Raw genomic sequence first — 12,061 nt, forward strand, 5'->3', positions numbered from 1 at the left:
TGAAAGACTTATTGAAACGTGCTGAAAGTTGAAATAGTCATGACAGACTTGTTGCAAGAGACTGAATTGATATTTTAAATTGTGTGAAATCATGTTTGTAATTTGCTATGGGATTTAAATGTTTAGGCTATATGTAATGGAGGGTTGCATGTTTAAAAAAAAAAAAAAGGGGGAAGATGTAATGATAGTGGGTTTTATGGAGTAGTGGCAACCCTGTCTAATATATGTTTGCACCTGTGCATGTGGAGAGAGTGTGGATTGGCATTGGCATAGGGCGTGGTGGCAGCACGCCACTATGCAAGAGCCTAAATAAATCTAAACATTGTCAATGGACTAGAAGTCTGGTGATTGATCATCCCGCACAAAACAATATAGAGGGTATGCGCATGACGTCACCGTCGGCCGGAGTGAATGCGGTCACGCCCACAAGTGGCAAAAAGACTGAGCGGCAGCATTTGTTTTCAGCGTGAGGCAGTGAAAATCACACAAAACACATCTAAAACGGGAAAGAGCTTTGCGATTGACTGTACAACTAGATTTGACCAGAAATCTGAGGTACTGTATATTTTTACAGACTGCAAAAAGCTACAGAACAGACTATATTCTGCATAATTGGATGTTTTTAAATAAACACTGACAAAAAACTATACAAGTTTTAGGGCTGGACGATATGATGATATACAGTATAACATTAATGTAAGTGATCACTCGGATTTAGACCTATCTATATTGTATTTATATAAAACGTTTACAGGCAAATTGTCTTCATTTATTTCCCCGGCATCGAAATCAGGCACATATAAATGTCAGGAAACACGATTCCTGGCTGCATGTCAATATCCATGGATCACTGGATCTTTGATAAGTTGTAAGGAACACTATATCGAGTCCAACTTTTAGTTTAAACTGATAATAGTTTGTTTTACTCGCGTTAACGCAGTTTCCCCTATTAACTCCAGTCACGCAGCAGCTCTTCTGCCACTCAGTCCCGCTGAGGGGGGCGTGTTCCGGCGGGGAAGTGACGTTAATGCATTCCCTCTATAGAATGAAGCCAATACATTGGCTAATGGCGCGGGCGCCGCCTCGACGCACTTACGTCGTCATATTATCCTCAGATTTCTCTGCCGAAAAAGGAAGCTGGTCGGCAGCGCGAGGAGCTTGGCAGCGTCTAGTTCCCTATTGAGAGAACATAGGTTACACCAGTAACCAGATATGTTCTCTTTCATAGGTTCACTCAACGCTGGAAGCAGTGGATTTGTAGGCTGCTGTATCACGTGCCGTTTGAACTGACGCGCTACAGCGATCTGTCACATTTCAAAGAGCCAAAACGTTATTTATTGTGTGAATCTCGTAAAAATATTGACAGAATCTGACAGCTGTGGATTTGTTCCATATCAAAAGTAACCTTCTCTGTCTTGTCTGTCGGTATCCTCTTTGTCCGCGATTTTTCTCTGCGTGAGAAAATGGATGTGTGGCGTGAGAGCGTGTGAAAAGGGTCTATTGCGTGAGTCTCGCGTTCGAAGCGTGAGAGTTGGCAGCTCTGCTAGTAATCTCTATTAATCTCCAGTATTATTACATTGTTTGATACAATATTGTTTTATTTGATATTATGTAAATGTGTAAAATGTAATGTAAAAATTTGTATTTTATATTGGTTTTATTATTACCATATGTTACTTGTATTTATATTGTTTAAAGATTTAAGTTAATATTGTGTCCAGTTTGGCCCTGTAAATAAAAGGGTATTATTTTTTGATAAAGTGTGTGCGGTTTCGTTTTCTTAAGTACCGTTTCAAGAACCGTTTAAGCACCGGAACCGTTTAAAAAATACCGAGTAGGTACTGGTATTGGATAAAACCCAACCGATACCCAACCCTACACCTAAGGCACTAATGAATGGAGCATGGGGCACATTATTAGACCTTCTGATTCCTGACTATCTCCTAACTTAGCATGTTGTACGCTGCAACTATTGAGGAAAATTACACCTATGAGTCAGCAGTGAGCGGCCGCGTAGGGTAAGATAGTTTGCACTGCACCCTCTGACTATTTTAGGACTGGCTAGTTTGTGATCGTGAGCGCACACTCGCGACGTGACGTCTCAAAGCGACACCAGGTCCTTAATGAACGAATATTTGAAATTATGAAATGGCCAGAATAATCAAAGATCTAAATTAACTCATAATCAGTATTTATGACTGTTTTCTAATAAGAAACACAATCTAAATTTGATTAACATTTGAAATTGGAGTCAGATTAAGCGTAGAGCTAAAGTATTATTTAAACTAAATTCCAATAAATTAAGTGAACTTCACTGGAGTGCTGAAAAGACATACACGTATTATTCCTTCGACCATACCATTGGATTCCGGTGTTGGGCCAATGGGTGGACCTTACACCTCTTTGAATGTCTCCCATCTGGAGTTCTTTTTGGGGGGGATCTCACATGTTGCAATCTTTTGTATAGCTGCCGTGTGTACACAGTGATCTGCACAAGACATTTAATACATTTTTCAAAATGCTACTAAAAATGTCCAACATGAAACAGTCATCAATGCATTTCACTTACCCATGTATGTAGGCCTTGGTCCTGCAGCATGGGGTAGTACAGTACTATTCTCTTTGCCATTGCTGTAATTTCTGGCTTTGACGGGTATCTGTGAGATTCTGCATCCCCCTTTGCCCTCAGGATTGCAATCATACTGGTCATGGTGTTTCGAATGAGCCGGCATCTGAGCTCCTTTGACATCTGGCAGTTGCGCTGTTCACCTCTCTTCGACAACTCAAAGTACTGTTGTCGGACTTGCTCAAGTTCTGTGTTGGTGTGCAATACATATTCTGGAAAGGATAACTTTACAACCTTTTCAGGGGTTGTATACTTTGGAGGACTTGCCTTCACAGGAGTGGATGTCTGTCGCATGGGTGATGCATTAAAGGAGGAACTGACCGATAATTTTGAGTGTTCTTGACCAGACTCCTGTAAAATAAAAGATAACTACTGCAAAAAGCAACATTTTTGTTTTTTTGTGACAACACAAAATGCAATGTAGCATTGACAGCTCTGCACAAGTATAAATAAGCAATGTTCCATTTTAGGGGTGAAATCACTTACATCAACTAACTGAACACCTATCAATTAATCTAAACTGAATTGAACACACATGTAGACTACCATGCCTGCTCCAAAAACACTGTACTGTTAGCTCAATGTGCTGCTGCCAACTTAAATAGGTGGTTAGTTTAGGCCACTTAACTAAGAAACTGACCTCCTCCGATGCACCATGACAGGCACGCCAGACCGCTTTTCTACGTAAAAATTTCTCTGGGCCTGGGAAAAGATCACGCAAGTCTTCACGAGACAGGGTGCTCATCATTGTCTCTGTGATGTTTGCAGCTATGAAAACATTGGAAGACAAACATAGCTAGATGAAACAGTGCCCTAGAAATGAAACAGCATACTATTAGAAGTTGACACTTCATTCAAATTAGGTAACTAGTAACCAGCTTAGTATAGAAATGTAGATACCCCGGCCCATTGGCTGCTGTTGTATGTCATATAGACGTTACTATATACAACTACAGGGTTCGTACCATGGAACCCGTTTATTTCAATGGCTTGCGCAGTACGAGGACGTTTTGTTGCCGAGTCGACCAAAGCGGAGCGCAGCGTTGGAGCTCGAGCGCACGCCGAGGTCAAAGTTAAAAAGTGTTTTCTTTTTTTTTTTATTAATGCCAAGGTATCAACTTTTGCCGCTGCGCTCTGTGACGATTACCCGCACGGCCAATAAAAACGGGGCATCCAAACAAGCGCGAAAATCAAAATGAAAGCTCCGCCTATTTCATTTAATAAACAAACTATTCAGTCAGATAGGTATTTGTTGTGAAAGAAAGTTAAAATTTCAAGCATTTTATCCAGAATTTAAGCATTTTCAAACCTTGAAAACACATCAAAATTCAAGCACTTAAGGATTTCGAGCAAACGTCCCGTACGAACCCTGAACTAGAGCTGCCACCAACTAAGAATTTTTCTAGTGACCAACAATTGTCATTTAAAATAACATAACGGGAGTCGAAAATTCATTTTGCTATAGAGGGTATGTGCATGACGTCACCATCGGCCGGAGTGAATGCGGTCACGCCCACAAGTGGCAAAAAGACTGAGCGGCAGCATTTGTTTTCAGCGTGAATGCCGTGAAAAACACACAAAACACATCTAAAACGGGAAAGAGCTTTACGATTGACTATACAACTAGATTTGACCAGAAATCTGAGGTACTGTATATTTTTACAGACTGCAAAAAGCTACAGAACAGACTATATTCTGCATAATTTGATGTTTTTAAATAAACACTGACAAAAAACTATACAAGTTTTAGGGCTGGACGATATGATGATATACAGTATAACATTAATGTAAGTGATCACTCGGATTTAGACCTATCTATTGTATTTATATAAAACGTTTACAGGCAAATTTTCTTAATTTATTTCCCCGGCGCCGAAATCAGGCACATATAAATGTCAGGAAACACGATTGCTGGCTGCATCATGTCAATATCCATGGATCACTGGATCTTTGATAAGTTGTAATGAACACTACATCGAGTCCAACTTTTAGTTTAAACTGATAATAGTTTGTTTTACTTGCGTTTTCGCAGTTTACCCTATTAACTCCAGCCACACAGCAGCTCTTTTGCCACTCAGTCCGGCTGAGGGGGGCGTGTTCCGGCGGGAAAGTGACGTTAATGCATTCCGTCTGAACACAACATACTATACAACATTATCCCCAAAGCACCATTCAGTTCCTACAGTTCACCGACCACACACTTCACACAACAGGTGACAGAAGGAGCGTGATGTGACAAATAGGAGAAAGAATTTGAGGCCCACAGTGCTAAGTTAGCAACTAAGTTAGCTTCTTTCTTCTTAGCTTCAATTAGGCCTCTGCATTCGTACGTTCATATATGATAAAGAAAAATATTTGCATACATTGCCCCTTAAAGGTGCAGTGTGGGATTTTTAGCGGCATCTAGTGGTGAGACTTGCAAATTGCAAACAGCCAGTCACTCGCGGCCTATCCCTCGGTTTTCAAACTCGAATGAGAAGCTACGGTGGCCGACGTAAGACAAAATATGTCGTCGTCTGAGTCTGAGTCAGCAGCAGAGAGTAGTAAGTCAAGCAATGAGGTTTCTTTAGCGCTGTTTGTTCGCTTTCGGCTACGGTAGAAACATACCTTCAGACCTTCATAGAAGGGGATTCCCGCGCCTATGTAGATATAAATGTCTCATTCTAAGGTAATAAAAACATAACGGTTCATTAAGTAAGGTCTTTATACACCACTGAAAACATAGTTATGGATTTTATATTGCATTTCTGTCAATAGATCCTCAGAAATATTACACAATGCACCTTACATAATATAATAATAGTAATCAGCTGATTGTCTCACGAACGTAACCAGCACATTCTCCCCACACAGCAAACCCATAATACAGCGAGGGAGAAGAACCACATGAAACTATGCAACTATATATTTTTTCTAACAGGGTAGTAAAAGTTTAGCTGGCTAATATGAGCTGTTACTGTGGCTGAGCTGGTTAAAGCGTAAAGCCTTGTTTAAACTCGACGCGTCCGCATGAGCGCAAAGGTGCGCGCGGCAAAAATGACGTGATTGTAACAGCGCGCGCGCCTCCGCATCCCCTAGACACCACTTACTACACACAATAGGCTTTTTTTCTCTGATTTTGGAAACTCGATCGACTTAAAATGCTTCCAAGATCGACGGGTTGGTGATTCCTGTAACTGTTTTACGGTCAATGACAAGAGTAGCCTACTAATCAGCTGTCTCACGAACTTAACCAGCACATTTATCCCCACATAGCAAAGCCATAACACAGCGAGGGATAAGAATTAAGTTACATGAAACAATCCAACTACATATTTACACCACTGACAAGGGAAAAGTCACTAACGTTACTCACGGTGTTTATGACTAGCTTCTTCTAGCTTCCTGCGGCTTCTCTTTCAATGTAGTGACGAAACGCGCTCTGTAGCGCTGTTTGTTCGCTGTCGGCTACGGTAGAAACATGACGTCACAATATGGCGACCTTCATAGAAGGGGATTCCCGCGCCTATGTAGATATAAATGCCTCATTCTAAGGTAATAAAAACATTACGGTTTATTAAGTAAGTTCTTTATACACCACTGAACACATAGTTATGGATGTCATATTGCATTTCTGTTAATAGATACTCAAAAATGTTACACATTGCACCTTTAAATCGACACTGCGACATCATCCAATTCTTCCGTGCTGTTGGCTGACTTGGTTAACGTTAGCTAATTAAGTTAGCTCCGTTAACGTTAGTTTGCCTCGCTGTCTCTGTTCGGCTGCAACGATACACAAACACATTGAAACGTCGACAACAGTCAAAGGGTGTGTGTGTGCGATATGAACTACAAAGAATGAGCATACAGCACTTTAATTTAACTTACTTGCAATGAAACACGTCAATCCAAGTTCAAATCCAAGTCGGTCCCATACCATCCGTTAGTTTACGCCCACATTCTCATTTTGCAGCGGCTAGCTGGCAGGTGTAACCATAGTAACGAGTTTTTACGGCCATCTTGCTCCACCGACCTGTGAGCAGTTTACCGTTCTCCTGCCTGTGACATATTTGCTTCCAACATGATTTGGCGTTGCTTCATATGCTACATATTTGTGGCATTGACTCTGAAACAACTTTTGAGTCACATTAACACCATGCACAGTCGCAGCCCTTGTGTGCGGGATTGATGGCTGTCCAAGTGAGTACAGGGTGTATAATATGGAATTATTTTTGTGCCGATAATAATGAACGTAACTTTTCAAGAAACTAATGAAAATTGAAATTGAAATTGAATAAAATATCTTTGAAACTGAAAAATAATGAATCGCAAGCAACATTTTTTTACTTTGTTTTTAATACACTGCATGTTTTGCTAACTATTCCTCATATTTCTTTTACTGATCTAAACTTACAAATGCGCTTCCAGAGTTTTCATTTACGCTTCAGAAGTTTTCATTTACGCTTCTGAAGTTTTCGTTTATGCTCCGAGTTTTCGTTCGCTGTTCTGACACAAATCTCTCGTGGGGGCGGGGCTAGTAGCAGTGTGTTCTCATTGGCTACTGAGTTTTTGATTGACAGCTTCTTGACCTGGAAGTGAAGACGTCAGTGTTGTGTTTATGTGGATGTGAGCGTCTGTAAGCGCAGCTTTCTATTTAATTTTAGTGATATTAAGTTATGTTTGTTTTTGAATTGTATCTGTATTTACCTGCTGCTGCTACTACTTTGTCAACAGAAACTTTTAGGAGCACAAGAGATCTCTTCAGTCTATTCAGGTGTAATTGTACATCAAAGTAGGCCTATGTATGCCTACTTAAAATATTGTGTCCAATGTTTTAGGAGAATATTTGTTTATTCCTGATGATTCTTTTGCATGTTAGGCTCTGATTAGGTTGTGCTATTACAATTTAAAGAGAATAGCCTACTAGTATACGTGTGTGATATATTCAGCCATCAAGAAAGTTTCACTTCAACCAGGTAATCAAGGTTGGCAACCATGGCCATCAAATTTCTCATTGTTACCATATGCATTTACACCATCAAAATGTATGATCACTTAAATAAGAGGAATTTAAACTATGAAAATTACAATCGTGGCTTGCTGTCAGATGATACAGACCTCAAAGGGCATTTCATTACATATTTCACACAAATAATATTTTTGTTGCCATTTTTTTAATCATGCTGATCATTTTATTTATTTCATTTAGTTAATATTATCTTCTAACATTTAAAATTGTAAATATATTTGAACAATCATCAACAGGTTCAATTATGACTTATAAAATCAGTTAAATGAATTTAAATAAAAAATCAAATAAATTTACATTCTTTATTGTCACTACAGCATATACACAAGTATCAAAGTGAAAGTCTTGGATGCGATTATGTTGTGACAGGAAAGACCAGAAGCCACAAAACATTAACTGCATACTACATGTAATGCCCAGTATTCTCATAATATACATACAAAATGCATAATTACAAAGATTTTTAAGGAAATAATCCATCTCTGTGAGTCCATATAAGACAAGTGGATTGTAACCCATGTATGACAGTTGGTCGGAAGTGATTTTTAATAGTTAAAACAGTTTACATTAGTAGTATTTTTCTTATCCTCTTGTTTCACTTCAGAAGGCATTGATTCATCCACTGAGGTCGCATGGACAGTCACTGTGTGTGGTTTTTAAAGCATCTTTAGGACTCGCAGAGATGGATTACTTTCCTTAAAATCTTAATTTGTATTTATCTGTAGAAAGAAAGTAAAATGCATCTGGGACAGCATGAGGGTGAGTAAAATAAGTGAGAATTTTATTTTTGGGTGAACTATCCCATTCATATGCTGTTGGTATGCTAATCCATGATCAGCATAGACTAATAAGAATAAACTGCAACCTCTTGTGTACTTGTAAACTGTGTTTGTTTTAATCTAGAGCTCCAAAGAAATTAAAATATTTGCTATTTTATAATATTAAAATAAAATACATCAGGTGTCTGAAGATCAGGATCCCAGTCATTCAAAGGTGATATGTCTGAACAAAGTAACATTATTGTCTGATGGAGACAGTTGATCTCTGGTATTATCACTCCATCCTCTGTGTCAGCATCACAATTTTGTTTATGGAAAAGTTGCTCAACTCCCTGGAAAACGAGAAAGGAAATGTATTATAATCTAACAATACAAACTGCTTTGAACTCCCACATGCAGTAACAAGTTGCAGACTTAAAATAATTATTTCAAACAAAGTATAGAAATGTTTTAAGGGATTTTACAGTACTAAATATTTGCCTCCGAGTCATCGACCATTTATCATCTGTAATACTGTTGTGTAACCAGTAGATGGCTGTATAGCCCTATAAACATTTATCCATGGCTGTGTATTCCCTAGTTGCTGGATGTTTTCAGTCATAATTACTTGGATGTATTAGGTTTTGCATTTGGACATATATTTATTATTATAGTGTTTTAAAAATTCAACATTTTTCTCCGAAATGTTTTTTTTTTTTTTTTTTTTTATTATTATTGCTCAAATATGGACACAGAAAAGCATTTTGTTGCATTTTGCAGAATAAATATTGCGCCCAGGGTGATACTTCAAAATAATTGAGTGTTTACATATTATGAATAGAGACGTGAAATGTGGTCAAGTCCTGTCTCTCCTCTTTTAAAAACTCTGCATCGCAAATTAATCCAGCCCGTTCTCATCCCAAGGCGTCATCTAACTGACGCTTTTGACCATGCGTCAACATGCCGACGCACATGGTACCCCTTAAGTGTCAATATGAGACGCGCCTCCTATTGGTCTAACCCTACCCCAGACCTAAACCTACCCATAACGGAAGCGTCATCTTACTGACGCTAAAGGGTGCCATGTGGGTCGGATTTAGACGCATGGTCAAAAGCGTCAGTTAGAAGACGCCCGAGGATGAGCGTCTCATATTGACGCTTAAAGGGTACCATGTGCGTCGGCAAGTTGACGCATGGTCAAAAGTGTCAGTTAGATGACGCCTTGGGATGAGAATGTGTTGATTAATCAGCAATTGGCTTTACATTGCCAAAGTTGAATCGGGCAGTGATTGACAGCGCTCTGGTCCAATGGCATCGGTCATTGTCTGATACAGTACTTTTTGTACTGTAGGCTACAGTACAGATACTGTACAGTACTCTAGCCCAATGTTGTTTGGGGTGGCAGGGGGGAAATATGATCTAATCAAAGACTGTAATGTAACCGTATGTAACGTTAAATAAACAAGTCATGTAATGATTGGGCTAACTTTACCAATTAAATCAAGACAACACTGCTGTATAATGTTATGGGCTCTCATTGAGCTCTAATATGCCTCTCCACCTGAAAAAGCAAGTACTGCATTATAAATAGTATTAGTTTAGTATTAATTAATAAAAAATTTAAAAAAAAAATTAAATCTGACTTAGGCTACCACGAGTAGGCTATCCAGTATTCTGATATCGACGATGACAAATTATATAATTTGTCTGTACTATTCCCTCTATAAGAAATCATCTCAACAATATAGTGTAGCAGTAAATCAATACAGATATAAACTTAATATCACCTAAATGAAATATAAAGCTGCGCTTACAGACGCTCACATCCACACATGTAAACACAACACTGGCGTCTTCACTTCCAGGTCAAGAAGCTGTCAATCAAAAACTCAGTAGTCAATGAGAACACACTGCTACTAGCCCCGCCCCCACGAGAGATTTGTGTCAGAACAGCAAACGAAAACTCAGGGAGCGTAAACGAAAACTCAGGGAGCGTAAACGAAAACTTCAGAAGCGTAAATGAAAACTTCAGAAGCAAACAAAACCTTCAGAAGCGTAAATGAAAACTCTGGAAGCGCATTTGTAAGTTTAGATCAGTAAAATAAATACTTTTTCATTCTTTTTCAGTTTCAAATATATTTTATTCAGTTTAAATTTATATTTTCATTGATTTCTTGAAAAGTTACGTTCATTTTTATTGGCACAAAAATAATTCCATAACTCCTGTGAAGCGGACACATGCGCATCATATTCTCCGCGTTGAAGCGGCGGAGGATGAAGAACCGACTCGCCACGGTTTACCTGGAGCAAATGAAAGGACAGCCACAAACGACCAAACTAATGCAAGCCCTGTGGCTGAAGCAGAGGGTTCAAGCATCGTCGTTCCAGCAGTAAGTTGTTACACAAGCTAAAATTTTACGTAACATTTATTTAGGTCAACTGTGCCTGATCCAAGCGCGTCCACTAAACATTGTTTGTTTTTTGTCAATGACAGGCTCAGGTTGTAAGATAAAGTAATAGCAGTGTTGAAAGTAATTCCACAACTTTTGTCAGTAGCCTAACGAGTAATAACGCAAATACAACTAGCCTACTGAGATGGTTTTATATTCAGTAATTGGTAAATTAATTAACTTATAGCTTGTTTTCATATGACGTCACGCCACTGCGTTGCCATGGCGCGAAATGCAAATGGAGGGCAGGAAGTGATTTGCTGTATTTAGAAAGCACGATAACAAACTCAAAATGCCTATGTTTTGCGTCGTTTATGGTTACTTTAATCGATCAAACCACGATGAGTTTTTATCATGTACCAAAAGTTGTTGTTCATAAGGGGGAAAAATGCAAGAAATTGACCGAAAAACTCCGGAAAAACGGCTTGCAAACCTACGTCTGTGGTCGGGAGGAGCCGAATGGGAAAATTCCCGTGTGTGCAGTGATCACTTCGTCAAAGGTGAGTTAATACAACTTAAGTGGCTATGTTTGTGTAACGTGTAACGTTTCCGAACTTTGTAAAGTCAAAGTATGTCTGTAAGACGAGGTAGTTGCTGAAATCTACCGCCTCGATGGCAGGAAAATCTTTAAATTCAGTTGAAAAATCGCTCCTCTTAATAACGTAAGGATCACGTCCAACATATGTTTGATTTTTTGTTTATATCTTTCTCTTGTAATAGCGTGTAAAGTAGTACAGTACGGACTTTCCTCCATCTCGTCCATTGCGCTCTTCACTCCCTGCCCTCCATCTGAATTTCGCGCGTCATCATAATCACGTGACTGAAACCCAGCTATTGAATTCACTTGATTATTAGTTTAATTCGTTTAGTTTAATTATTAGTTATATTAAGTTACCAGACTTCATTGAAAAAAAACAGTAACGGTAATGAATGTTAGTCATTTAAACAACAAATTAAAAATTACAGGTTATCCTTCAACAATTTGAATCAAGCATAACTTAGAGGGCGTAATATGTGTATTATTAGCTTATCATTCACAAAGTTGTAACTGGCAGGTTCATGTCTTCATGACAGTGTGTGACAGGAAGTTGTCTCATAGCTTATTGGAATACAAGTTCCGTTCAAAGGCCTTTAGTAGGCCTAATGTTAATTTATTGGCAAGAGAGCAAGTGAAGGGATATAATTTAGTATGTGTGTCATTCGTAACACTCATGAA

At 38.8% G+C, this 12,061-nt stretch overlaps 1 long non-coding RNA gene across 1 annotated transcript; it reads right to left on the reverse strand.

The window, feature by feature from the left end:
* Nucleotides 1-8,396: 8,396 nt before the first annotated feature.
* On the reverse strand, nucleotides 8,397-10,019 carry LOC130099633 (uncharacterized). Its single transcript, XR_008808425.1, has 2 exons — nucleotides 9,888-10,019; nucleotides 8,397-8,748 (listed from the first exon to the last, which is right to left on the reverse strand). It is a non-coding gene; the product is annotated as an uncharacterized LOC130099633 (long non-coding RNA).
* Nucleotides 10,020-12,061: the final 2,042 nt, after the last annotated feature.

This window comes from Rhinichthys klamathensis, unplaced genomic scaffold (genome assembly GCF_029890125.1).
Source record: "Rhinichthys klamathensis goyatoka isolate OS25496 unplaced genomic scaffold, OSU_Roscu_1.1 h1tg000232l_1, whole genome shotgun sequence".
In the NCBI taxonomy this organism is placed as follows: domain Eukaryota; kingdom Metazoa; phylum Chordata; class Actinopteri; order Cypriniformes; family Leuciscidae; genus Rhinichthys; species Rhinichthys klamathensis.